At 45.1% G+C, this 12,801-nt stretch overlaps 1 pseudogene; it reads right to left on the bottom strand.

Moving 5' to 3' along the window:
• Nucleotides 1-1,959: 1,959 nt before the first annotated feature.
• LOC136103340 (trypsin I-P1-like) lies at nt 1,960-5,964 on the bottom strand (annotated as a pseudogene).
• Nucleotides 5,965-12,801: the final 6,837 nt, after the last annotated feature.

Below are 12,801 nucleotides of genomic sequence, written 5' to 3' on the forward strand. Positions count from 1 at the left end.
ACAAACCTGACAGGGATCAAAAATGCCCAATAAAGCCTGACACTGCCCTACAACACTTGACAGGGCCTGGCAGAGCCCAACAAAACCCCACAGAGCCCGAGCAGGCTCACAGAGTCAGACAGAAGCTGACAAGGCCCGATAGAGCCCATCACAGCCCAAAAATGCCCTACAGAGCCCAACATAGATAGACAGCCAGGATAGAACTTGACAAGGCCCAACAGAGCCCAACAGGGCATGACACAAATTAACAGTGCCCTACATGCCCGACAAAGATCAGCAAATCCCAACAGAGTCAGACAGAACACAACAGGGCGTGGTACGCCCCAACAGAGTTAGACAAAGTCCAACAGTGCTCATAAAAGCCTGGCAGAGCCCATCAGAGCATGCCAGGGCCTGACAGAGCATGACAGAGCCCATCAGGGCATGAGAGAGCCCAACAAAGCCCAGCAGAGCCTGACAGAGCTCGACAAAGCTTGACATAGCCTAACAGGGCCTGACAGAGCTCGACAGGACTGACAGGCCCAACAGGGATCGATGGAGCCTGATAGGGGCTAAGAAAGCCAGGTAGAGCCTGACAGGGCTTGATAGAGCCCAACTGAACTTGAAAAAATATGACAGAGCCCAACAGAGTCTCACAGGGCCTGACAAAGCCTGACAAAGCCTGACAAAGCCCGACAAAGCCCGTCAGGGCTCAACAGAGCCTGAAAAAGCTCACGAGGGCCAGACAGGGCCCAACAGGGCCCAAAGAGTCTTACAGAGCCTGACAAAAGCTGACAGAGCCCCATACGGCCTGACAGAGCCTGAGAGAGCCCAACAGGGCCTGACAGGACCAACAGGGATCAAAAGATCCCAGCAGAGCTTGACAAAGCTTGACAGAGCCCGACAGTGCCTGACAGAGCACAACAGGGCCTGTCAGAGTTTGACAGGGCTCAACATGGCCCAACAAATCCTGACAGGGCCTGACAGCAAATGATAGAGCCCAACAGGGCTTGCCAGAGCTTGACAATACACGACAGAGCCAGACAGAGCCTGACAAAGCACAACAAAGCCCTACAAAGCCCATCAGAGCCTGACAGCCACCAAAAGAGCCTGACAATGCCAAACAGAGATTGACATGGCCCAAGAGAGAGACCAACACACCCCAACAGAACCTGAAAGAGCACAACAAAGCCCACAGTTCTGGACAGTGGAAGTGAAAGGATTACAGAGCTGTGAGTCTTGATTGGGGCCTGAGGGTCAACAGGAAAAGTGAAATGAGGAGAAATTGTAAAGAGGTTTAACACTAATCTCAAAATACAGGACAAAATGGCCTGTTATTTTTTTGGCATTTTTTTCTCCTCATTTCGCTTTTTCATGGACTTTCAATTCCCATGCCAACTGGGATTAGGAGGAGTTGAAGTCAGAACCCAGGAACACTTCTGTCCTTTTGAAACTTTCAAGAAAACTAAGCAAGCTTGGCAGGACTAGTTAACCAAGTAAAAAGTTACAGTGGCACTGATACACGAAGAGAACAAGCCCTAGCAAGAGGTTGCTTCATTCCCCAAGTAGAACTTTCAGGGAGCTTCCACTAGGAAATGTTCAGTCATACGGTTGGGAGTTGGGGGCGATGGGGTGCATTTGTGTTGCTGCCTGCTGTTTTCAACAGTAGGAGTACACTGCCTCTATGGTTCAGTGTGCTCTCTCAGGTGGTTTTGGCAGCTTTGTAGCACCTGAGTACATGATAAACAGAAAAGATGTTCTGCTCCAGAAACATCTGCCTATAACTGTCCGAAAGACTGCTCAAGATGGGTCTGGAAAATGTTCCAAGATACTGCTAGTTTAGAGGCACTACAAATAGTAAATATTTTACCCAGTGTGACATTCTCTGCCTCTCTCCTCTATATATAGCCTATGAAAGTACCCAGAGAAACGTTACACAAAGAAAGTGTGCCTGAAAGTCTTTTTTTTTTTTTAATGATTTTTGTATCTCCAATTCCAACACAGAAGACAATTATGAGGAGAAAAAGCAGGTCACATAGAACAAGAGTGTCTCAGTTGGCAGACATAGTTGCTCTGATCCAGGAGATATAATTGCAAACCTTAGTGTAAACCCCAGGATAGCATCTCTGTGCACATCCAATACCTCATGAAACAATGCCCTGGAGCTGCCCATTGCAGACTACTGGACCTCCGGAATTCTCCTGCGGAGATAAAAGATACAGCAACTCAGCAAATGGTATCAACGTGAGTCATGAGACAGCGATTTCAGAAATCACAGGTATTCGACGAGCTCCACTGGGCTTTTCCACACAGAAGTTCTAGAAAGGTCATTTCTGATTATGGCTCTACATCTGATGCTACTGTGGCTTACTTTAGCTCCAAGGGCACCACAGCTAAGGATGAGTAAGCTGCCTGGTTTTGATGGATGCAGTCCTTGGCAGATGCTTAGGATATGTGTGCCAAATATTTCCTTGGAGCTAGGTACATGTAAATGCAGAGCAATTGTGAAGTGTGTTCATTTTCCAGACTGCCTGGATCTTGGTATACCAGTTATTTCTTTTTTGGTGAGTCCAAAACTAACATTTGTAACCTAAGCTCTAAAGTCACCATGATTACTATTGCCTCTCTGGTGCAGCACTCCACCATATTCAACAACCTGAGGTGCGGGAGGCGGCATAGTCTGCTTGCGTAGATTCAGGGAAGAGTTATTCACTGTCTCAAAAAGGGGAGAACGACTAACTGAGTGGGAAAATATCCAGCCTCACTCCATAAGCAACTCTCACCCTATGTCTCTGCTGTTGTTCAAAAACCCCAACATTCAGACATGCCAATGCAGTGAGGATAGCAGATTCTCTAATATGATGTCCTCTTCTAATAGCAAAAGGCAGGAGAGGCAGATGTTTCACCTGGCAGGAGTCTTTTCCTCCCTCCGTGAATCCTACACACATCATGTTGTTGGTAATTTTCCCAGGGTAGGCCTTGGTACACTGGCTTGAGGAGAGTACAGGAGCATCCAGGCACTGCAAGTCATCTGCAAGTCATCTGGATACAGAGCTACAAGAAAATGGAGATTGAAATGGACTCAGAGGTGTCATCAACCATCTGAGCCCAGAGAAGGTCTTTCTTAGCAGAAAAGTAATCACTGAACATCCTGGTTTAGCACTCGTCATTTTTCCTCTAAACAGTAATTGCAGCATGGATTTCTTTTGTTTAGATGGAACAGGTTCTATCCATGGGTCCACCACTCTATGCTGCAGCCATGTTAATTTTTCTGATACCTAGAAAGTCATCAATTGGCAAGTGTGGAGCTAAAAGCTGCTCTTGTAGAGTATACGCTGGAGGAAACCTGGGCCTTAGGAAAACCATCCTCTCCTCTGGTGCAGGTTTAGTTATCACCAGTGGATGAGACATGAGTCACTGTCCACACCTCTGACCATTGGTGTAGGAGAAGGGAGCTCTCTCGCAGGCATTTGAGATCCACAATCACAATTGTTTGATCTTGTTCTCACAGAACTGACAACTCTATGGACATTAGTTAAATTGCTAGTGCTTGGCAATGCATAGCTGGTGGCACCAGGTCACAAAATTGATGGCAGTGTGAACATCCTGGTGGATGACTGAAGTGATTCCACGTTTGTAACACCAGAGCAAGGAGAAGGACCTTACAAAGGCTTGCCTTTAAAGCAGTTAAATGATTACCATCCTACAGACAGTGATCATTCAAAAATGCCTGTCTCACAGCGCTTCTCTGTGCTCTACTCTCTACTGTTCAGACTTAATGGTGAGGTCTTAGAATATTTCCCAGGCCCTCATGATGTTGAACGTTCCCACAGAGTACTCACTGCCATAGCTGAGCATGTTGCCCCAGCCAGAGATCAGACATGTGGTGCCTGTGGCCACACAGCTGGTCGGCAGAGGAACCATTTGGACAGCTCAATTGAGCTGGGCTGGTTCGGTGAGCTTGATGAGCATAATGTCATTGTCCGTTGTTACGGAGTTGTAGCCAGGGTGGCGGATGATTTTAGCTGCATTAATGAATTGCTGTGTCGATTCTGTGAGTGCCAGGTTCTGTTTCCCAGGCTGCACTTGGATGCGACTGGAGAAGACAAGGAATGGCATACACTTTTCTGCTCCCAACAGGTGATGAGGAACCTCCCCATCACCCTATGTCCTCGCTTCAACACCACTATTGTTGCAGCTGTCTTTAATCAGGTTATCTTTCTCATCCTGCAATAAGTCATGGGGGTCGACATTGAGATCTCACCCACTCCCAGTAAAGGTGGTGAATTTCTGCAGGTTTATTTTGTTGAGCTGGGACGAGTTAAATATATAACAGTGCCTTAAACAAACATTCTGAAAAAATGCAAATTGCTATCACCCTCACCTCATTCCTCTTCCTGTTCTCCAGTGACTAAATTTAAGCAAGATTGATGCAGATGTAAGAAATCACAGCCCATAACCCATTGGTAGATTATCATGTTCTCATTTCAGAAAGTGCTCTGCATTCACAGAAACAAATGCAGCAGTGGAAAGCCCCTTATGCTGCCTTGGCCCAGCTTCCTGAATGAGACACCCATGCCTTGGTTATCTCCTGTCAGAAGGGAGTCACTTACATATTTGGCTCTCACAGATCACAATTTCTGCAAGAAGCAAACTGGAAGAAAGAGGTAAGCTATGGAAGAATATATATTTTTCCACTCACGTCTCGTAGCAGTGAGCAGCTGACAGAATCCACTAGCTGCTGCTAAGGGAACCTCCACAGAAGTGATAGCCAGAATTCAGGGACACCTGATAGGGGACAGAGCTTTCTGGACAGGTGTAGCCTCCCACGATCTTGTCATCATCATCATCAGTGTTGACAGGAAAGGCAACTGGGAGATAAAAAGTGGCATATGTCAAAATCTAGCATGAGAAATCTTGTGCACCTGTGACTTGACTGAAGCGTCTCTCTTACAGGCTCCACTTCTGTAAAAACTCACAGTAGCAGTGGCAGGAAAGTCTAACAGACATTCATTTGCTCCTCCCTAAAATAAGGTCATCAGGCTTAGATTGGCACCTCACATATCTGCATCTAATGCACTGGCTGCTAGCCCCAGAGTAAACATATCCCTTCCAATCCCTAACATTCTGTGATTCTGTGATAAGAACCTAGAAATGTTATCCTTAGATCAGACAAAAGGTCTGTCTATCCCACCATCCTGTCTGTAGAAGTGGTCGGTAGCAACCCAAGTGTAAGTACAAAACAATTCTGTAGTGATATTTCCTTGATCCACTTGCTCGTAGTCCAGAAATTTACAGTAGCTTTAGGACTTCCTGAGCCAGCAGTGTTATGTTTGTACTTCACAGTCCTTAAGACAGAGAGATTATTTTTCCAAAGCTGTGGACACATTTCAGTATTCCTGGTTCAAGAACACCTAAGGAGGCATTTGTTCCACATTTTGTGACTGAAGCAAGTATGGACAGCAGGAAAAAGAAGTTGCAGTGTTCTGCCTTAAAACATTTGCAAAGTGAAACTGGTCTTCACTTTCTCACAACAGACTACCTTGCAAATTAAGGTAAGCTTCCTTATAAATTACAAAAAGAGAAGTAAAAAATATACTCACCAGCTATACCAACAAAGGCGACAAACAGTATGTACTTTATGATCTTCATCAGCCTCAGGTACAGATTGGTGGACCGGAAGCGTGAGCTGCTAGAACTACATTTTTGAAATGGCCATATCTCTAGCCCAAGGTTTTCTCCAGACAAGAAGTACACAGTGGAAAATTTAAAGATCCAAATGCAGGCATTAACAGGTATTGGTAGAAATGCAAATAACATCTCAGTTAATCATAAACCTTTTCTAAGACAGAAAGCAATTTTAAATTATTTCAGAGGGTAGCCTTCAATTTAAAAATACATTTGGCCTTTGGAAGACGTGCAGTCCTTTGCCTGTCTCGTTCTTATATGCAGCACCTGTTGATAGCAACCCTCAAACCCCTTTCAGATTTCTCTGTGTTGATGGCATGAGTCTTAAAAATGCACCTTTTTACCAGAAGCTGAATATTATAGGTAATAGACAGACAGTATGCTTTTTTTTTTTTTTGAGGGGGGCAACAAACAAAAAACACCCACCAAAAAACCTCTGTGTTAAGTTGGTTAACTCTATTTTAGCAAGTTTCTTTTTTTGAGTAATGTGTATGTGTGTTTATCATATAGAACACAGTGTTTTCCCAAATACAATTTTAACCTCCCAAGTTAAATTGTTCAAATATGGGAATGCTCACCATATCTCTTGGAAAGATCTCTCTTCCCTGGTTTCTCTCTACCTAACCTATATGAGAATATTGGTCTAAGTACAAAGTATTTTTTATTTAGCTTTGGAATGTTCTATAGATACTCAATTTTGCCACAGAAGAATTTCAGTGTAATATTGATGTTTATGAATGTAATGCATACAAACAAAAATACTGTACACACGGATAATGAGATCTTCTGAAATCCTTCTCTGAAAGTGTGATAATTTCTGTCATAATGCCGAGTTTGCTAAAGCTTAATGAATTTGGCGAGTAATCATCTTCCAAGCTCTGCCAACTTCATCATATTAGCTCCTGGAAGACATGGGATAATGTCAAGTGACTGTAAACAGAACTCATATACTTTGAGATACTGAAATAGCATGAAAGACCAAACAGAAATAACTTTTCTGCTCCATTTCTTGACCAATTTTTTGTGAGCCCTGGAGGACTGTTACACACAGTAGTACTGTCCAGATGCAAATTTTCCTTCATGTTAAAGGACAAGTCCAAGGCCAGGGACTCCTCCAAGGAGCTGCACGACTTGTCTTGGGTTTAAACTGATATCAGTGCACATGTTCCATGCCTATCATTGCTGGACTGTTCAGGCTGATGCAAGATCCTGGGAAAGGGGAACCTGGTGAGACCATGGGCTGTCAAAGAAAGCTTCCCAGGAGCATAAAGCAAATAAATTTCTCACACCTGTCCTTATACATCTCATAGAGTTTGGAGGTGGAGGGACTGTTGATTCTCTCTTCCCAAGTCTCTCCCGTTTGGGAACATGTGTCACATTCTCCAAAGCTTCTGATCCTCCAGGTAGCTCTCCAACACCTTAGAAAACCTTCTGTCACAGCCTTTTGCCTTGTCCTCTCTGTCTGTTTTTCTTTCCTCAACAGTTTTCAACCCTTGTCAGAGACTTGGGTTCTTAGTCTCCTAGGGTGACCAAGGAGGTAGGACATGACAAGGTGTGCAAAATTATGAATGGCCTGGGGAGAATGGGGAAGGATGGATTGTTTTCTCTTTTCCTGTGCCAGAATTAGGGGATATCAAGCAAAGTTAGGGGATTAGGCAGGTTCAAAGGAAGTAAAGGACAATTCCTTGTCTTTTAGGAAAGCTGTGAACCCCTTTCCACAGTTTTTTGTGCATGCAAAATGTCTACACAGCCTCAACAAATGAGGGGACACACTTGTGGAAGCCCATTGAGGATCCTATGAGGCTGAAAGACACCCCACCTGACCTCCCTTCTACCCAGGATCTGCCTGGTGTTGGACACTCCCCTGCTACTACATAGTAGTAAGAGACCAAAGAGAATCACGGAGCCCTACGGACTTTCACTTATCTGCCAGAGTGTCTCCCATGACCCAAAGAAAGATATTCAGGACTGCCAAATACGTGCAAGAAAGTTTGGAGTGTTATCCAAACTCATCCCTTTATCTGCTGGAGCATAGAGAGGGTCCTGGGAGCAGCTCAGTCTTTTTGGAGCAGGGTGGGAGGGATTCCTAGTTCTGTGAGGGCCTTGCTTGGGGACTAAATTACCTAGTTTTCCTAGGCAACAAAAGACTTTTCAGAGAATCTCTGTCCAGCTGTCTCTTCTTGTATTGAGGGACACAAGACGTGTGGAGAAGCTAACCGTATTTTCCAATCATTTTCTGGAACATTCCCATTGAAGCTTTGCATCAGGCAGCTTGGAGTTTTGAAGCTGACTTGACCCATCTAACCTGCATTCTTCCCCATTGCTTGGATGCCCCTGGGCTCAAGCAGAAACTCTGTTTCAGCTTGCACAACTGCTGTAAACACTGCCAGATCCTCCAATGTTGCCATCAAAGCTCCTGGGTATCAGGTTGGAGGAAGGGAAATAAAATCTCCAGAAAACATATAATTGGATGTAGGAGATCTGAAGTCCCCTGCTCCCTGGAATGCCAATGCACTGGATGGACCTACCCCATGGTCAGTGCTTCCTTAGGTCATGGACAATCTTGACCTTTCCCCAGAGAGCTCCAATCTCCCCATAAACCTCTGCCCTCATACCAGAGTCTCTTAAAATAGTTTTTGATCTCTTTTGGCACATTTTCTGCTCAGTTCCTCATTGCTGTGGAACTGGGACATGTGCCTTCATCTATGGAAGCCCTATCCAGAGGTCCCATCTATACACTCCCCTTCCTGAAACTGTTGTCTGCCCTTTTTTTCAGGTACCTGATGGTCCCTTGGGCCAGAGGTGTTGGAGGTCATGTCCCCACAGAGCCCACCAGTACTCACCCCATTGGCACTGAAGCTGTCAACGCCTTTGCTGTTGTTGATGTTACCAGCATTCTGAAAGAAGTAAGGTTCCGTCACCCTGAGTCCTCCGACAAATCTTCCTAGAAACCCCAACCCCCCTACCTGGACATTTATGAGAGACAGACATCTCTGCCTCCAGTCTAAACCTCACTTTCCATCTCCATGTCTATTCTCAGGCACCATGGCACCTAGGTAAAAGCTCATCTTACCTGAGTAGCTGCCACGATGCATCCCAGAACCAGTAGACAGTCAGAACGTAGCACAGATTTGTCCCTCTATTGCTCTTTTCCTACCCTGGTCCATCTTCTCAGTTCTGTCACTCCTCTTGAAGCTGGGATAAGATCTGAGGTATCTAGGTCCCTAAACCCATGTGAAGAGAGAATCCTGGCATTCTGGCCCTCCCCTTGACAGCAGTAGCAACTGATCAGAGCCAGCAAAGAGTTCACCCTGCAGGGAGAACACTACGAGCTTTGACTTTATTGTGATGGTTAAATAATCTTTGATTCCCTTTGCAATTCCTTGTTTCCCCATGGAGGAAGCAAGAAGACTGTAAAAATGAAGCAAGTAAGTCTATATGTAATTTGAAAACATCACTGATGAATCCGTTCATTTTTAGTTTGTCACAGCATAAAAATCCTCTGTTTCTGTGGGGGTTTTTTTGCTAAGGTTACTGTGACCTTCTAATTTATTTTACTTTTTTTCCCACTTCTGCTCCTGCTCAGGTCAGTCTCAGGGGTGTCCTAGGATTTTCCCAGACTGCACATTGAATTGCTCTGTGACTGCTGCTTGAACTACATTTTCACAGAAATTACTAAAAGTTTCATGTGTTATTTTGCAGTCTGTGCTAACATATTCTTGTCTTACTGCTACAATCTTAGTTTGGCCTTTCTGCTTTGACAGGCAACTCCAACATGCCCCATAACTAGTAGATAAGCAATTGCAGAATTCAGTGCTGCAATGTGCCAATCTTTTCTCCAATTTATGCTATGTTTTTTAAAAAAACTATTTTATGGAGGAGAACACACATCATTCTGAGGGTGACAGTAATGTGAGAGTCCACTTTTTAATTTCTTTTATGTGTACTCCTAAATATTTCAGGCTGCACTGAGAGCTGGTGTGTAATAAATTGTAGCTTCTCCACTGGAATCCCTATGGTTCGACAAATCCATCCTAGCTCAGAATCCAACCCATCACTTTTTTCTTTTGTCTTTTTTTCTCTCAAATATTTCAAGATCAATTTTGCTGTGCCATTCATGAAAAAAAAAAATAGATCCTGCCACACTTAGGCAACAGAGCTGATAATATTTTGAGCATTTTTCTAATGGACATGAACTCAACTTTTATTCATTAACTCGGCGGGGGTGAAATCTGCTTCTGTAGGTAATGTCAGGTCTAAATATATCATGTAAACTTCCTTCTGAACCTCCAAATGAGGACCAAACCAGCACTGAAACACTGTCTAAGCTATGATTAGCCTCTGCATTTATTTTACTGGAAGAACAACTCATACTAGAAGGGGATAAGAATGGAAAGAAAGTTTGAAAGACAAATCAAAATATCAGGCCAATGAATCACGAGGAAATCAGAACCACATCCAAGACAGAACAGAAATGAAAAGCTGCTGTGACAAATGTTTGGCTCGCCAACAGTTAGGCTTTTTCCACTGAGCACAGAGACATACACCAGGCACAGGACCACATACACAACCTGCAAGTCCACAATTATTGTTTGTTTTATTGCTGGCAGACAAGGAATAGGTTGGAATTGGTATGCTATTAGGCTAGGCATTAACATGCTATCCTGGTTTTGGCTGGAATAGAAAGTTAATATTTTTTCCTAGTAGGTGGTATAGTGTTGTGTTTTGGATTTAGCATGAGAAAAGTGTTGGTAATACAGAGATGATTTAGTTATTGTTGAGCAGTGCTCATACAGAGTCAAGGTGTTTTTGGCCTCAAGCACCTCACACTGCCATGCCAGCAAGGAGACTGAGAGTGCACAAAAGGCTGGGTGGAGATGCAGCTGGGACAGCTGACCCCAACTGACCAAAGGGATATTCCCCACCATATGATGTCATGCTCAGTATACAAAGCTGGGAGAAAGAAGGGGAAGACATTCAGGATGATGGCATTGTTTATGGACTGAATTTTTCTATTCCATCCCATGTTTTGGGTGATGACATGGGATGGAATAGAAAAATTCAGTCCCTAAACAATTGGCTACAAGACTGGTGCTACAGGCAGGGCTTTGGGTTCTTTGATAACAGCTCCTTTTACAAGACACCAGTCCAAACAGTGATATGTGGGAAAGTTTTATCTTGCAGGGGCAAAAGAATGCTGGGACAGGAATTAGCAGGGCTCATTTGTAGAGCTTTAAACTAGACTCAAAGGGGGTGGGGTTGTAACTGGCCTTGATCAGTGGGGCAGCACTCTAGAGTTGATGAAGGCTGGGAGGCCTCCCATCCCCCTAGGGTGAAATCAGTGTGCTCAGCTCGCTCTCTGAAATGCCTGTACACCAATGCGCACAGCATGGGGAATAAGCAGGAGGAGTTAGAAACCTGTGTTCGGGCAGGAGATTATGACCTGGTAGCAATTACGGAGACATGGTGGGACAGCACACATGACTGGAATGTGGTCATGGATGGCTATGTCCTTCTCAGGAAAGACAGGCCAGCCAGGCATGGTGGTGGAGTTGCTCTTTATCTGAGAGAGCAACTACAATGTATTGAGTATTGTCCAGGCACGGATGAGGGGCGAGTTGAGAGTCTATGGGTGAAAATTAAGGGGCAGGCTGGCAGGGGTGATACTGTTGTGGGTGTCTATTACAGGTCACCAGATCAGGGTGAGGAAGTTGATGAGGCCTTCCATAGACAGCTGAGAACAGCCTCACAATCACAGGCCCTGGTTGTGGTGGGAGATTTTAACTTCCCTGATGTTGCTGGAAGGACTACTCAGCCAGCCAGCCACAGTCTAGGAGGTTCCTCCAGTGCCTTGACGATAACTTTCTGATGCAAAGGGTGGAGGAGCCGACTAGGAGAGGTGCACTGCTGGACCTTATCCTCACTAACAAGGAAGGTCTGGTTGAAGCGGTAGAGGTTGAAGGCTGCCTTCCTTGCAGCAACCATGAAATGGTGGAGTTCAGGATCTCGTGTGGCAGGAGCAGAAGAGCAAGCAGAATTGCAACCCTGGACTTCAGGAGGGCAAACTTTGGCCTTTTCAAGCAATTGCTATGGGAAATCCTATGGGCAAGGCTGCTTGAAGGTAAAGGGGCCCAAGATAGTTGGTTAGTATTCAGGGACTGTTTCTACCAGGCACAAGATCAGAGCACCCCGACACGTAGGAAGTCAAGGAAGGGAGCCAGGAGACCTGCATGGTTAAACAGGGAGCTGATGGGTAAGCTCAAGTGGAAGAGGAGAGTTTATAGATCATGGAAGGAAGGGCTGGCCACTTGGGAAGAATATAAGGCTGTTGTCAGAGGGTGTAGGGAGGCAACTAGGAAAGTTAAGGCCTCCTTAGAATTAAACCTGGCGAGAGGGGTCAAGGACGAAAGAAAGAGTTTTTTCAGATACGTGGCAGATAAAACTAACACCAGAGGCAATGTAGGCCCACTGATGAACGAGGTGGGTGCCCTGGTGACAGAAGATATAGAGAAGGCAGAGTTACTTACTGAATGATGCCTTTGTCTCTGTCTATTCTGCCAGAGGCTCTCCTGAGGAGCCCCATACCACTGAGGCCCCAGAGGAAGTCAGGAAAATGGAGGAGTTTGCCTCTGTTGATGAGGACTGGGTTAGGGAGCAATTAAGCAATCTGGACATCTGTAGATCCATGGGTTCGGATGGGATGCATCCGTGAGTGCTGAGGGAGCTGGCTAATGTCATTGCTTGACCACTCTCCATCATCTTTGCCAAGTCTTGAGGAACAGGAGAGGTGCCTGAGGACTAGAGGAAAGCAAATGTCACTCCTGTCTTTAAAAAGGGTAAGAAGGAGGACCCGGGTAACTGCAGACCAGTCAGACTCACTTCCATCCCTGGGAAGATGATGGAACAACTTATCCTTGCTGCCATCTCAAGGCATATCAAGGATAAGAGGGTCATTAGGGGTAGTCAGCATGGCTTCACCAAGGGGAAGTCATGCTTGACCAACCTCATTGACTTTTATGAGGACATAACAAGGTGGATGGATGATGGCAGGGCAGTGGATGTGGTCTATCTTGACTTGAGTAAGGCATTTGACACAGTCTCCCACAGCATCCCTACAGCTAAACTGAGGGAGTG

This window comes from Patagioenas fasciata, chromosome 1, assembly GCF_037038585.1.
Source record: "Patagioenas fasciata isolate bPatFas1 chromosome 1, bPatFas1.hap1, whole genome shotgun sequence".
Taxonomy (NCBI): Eukaryota; Metazoa; Chordata; class Aves; order Columbiformes; family Columbidae; genus Patagioenas; species Patagioenas fasciata.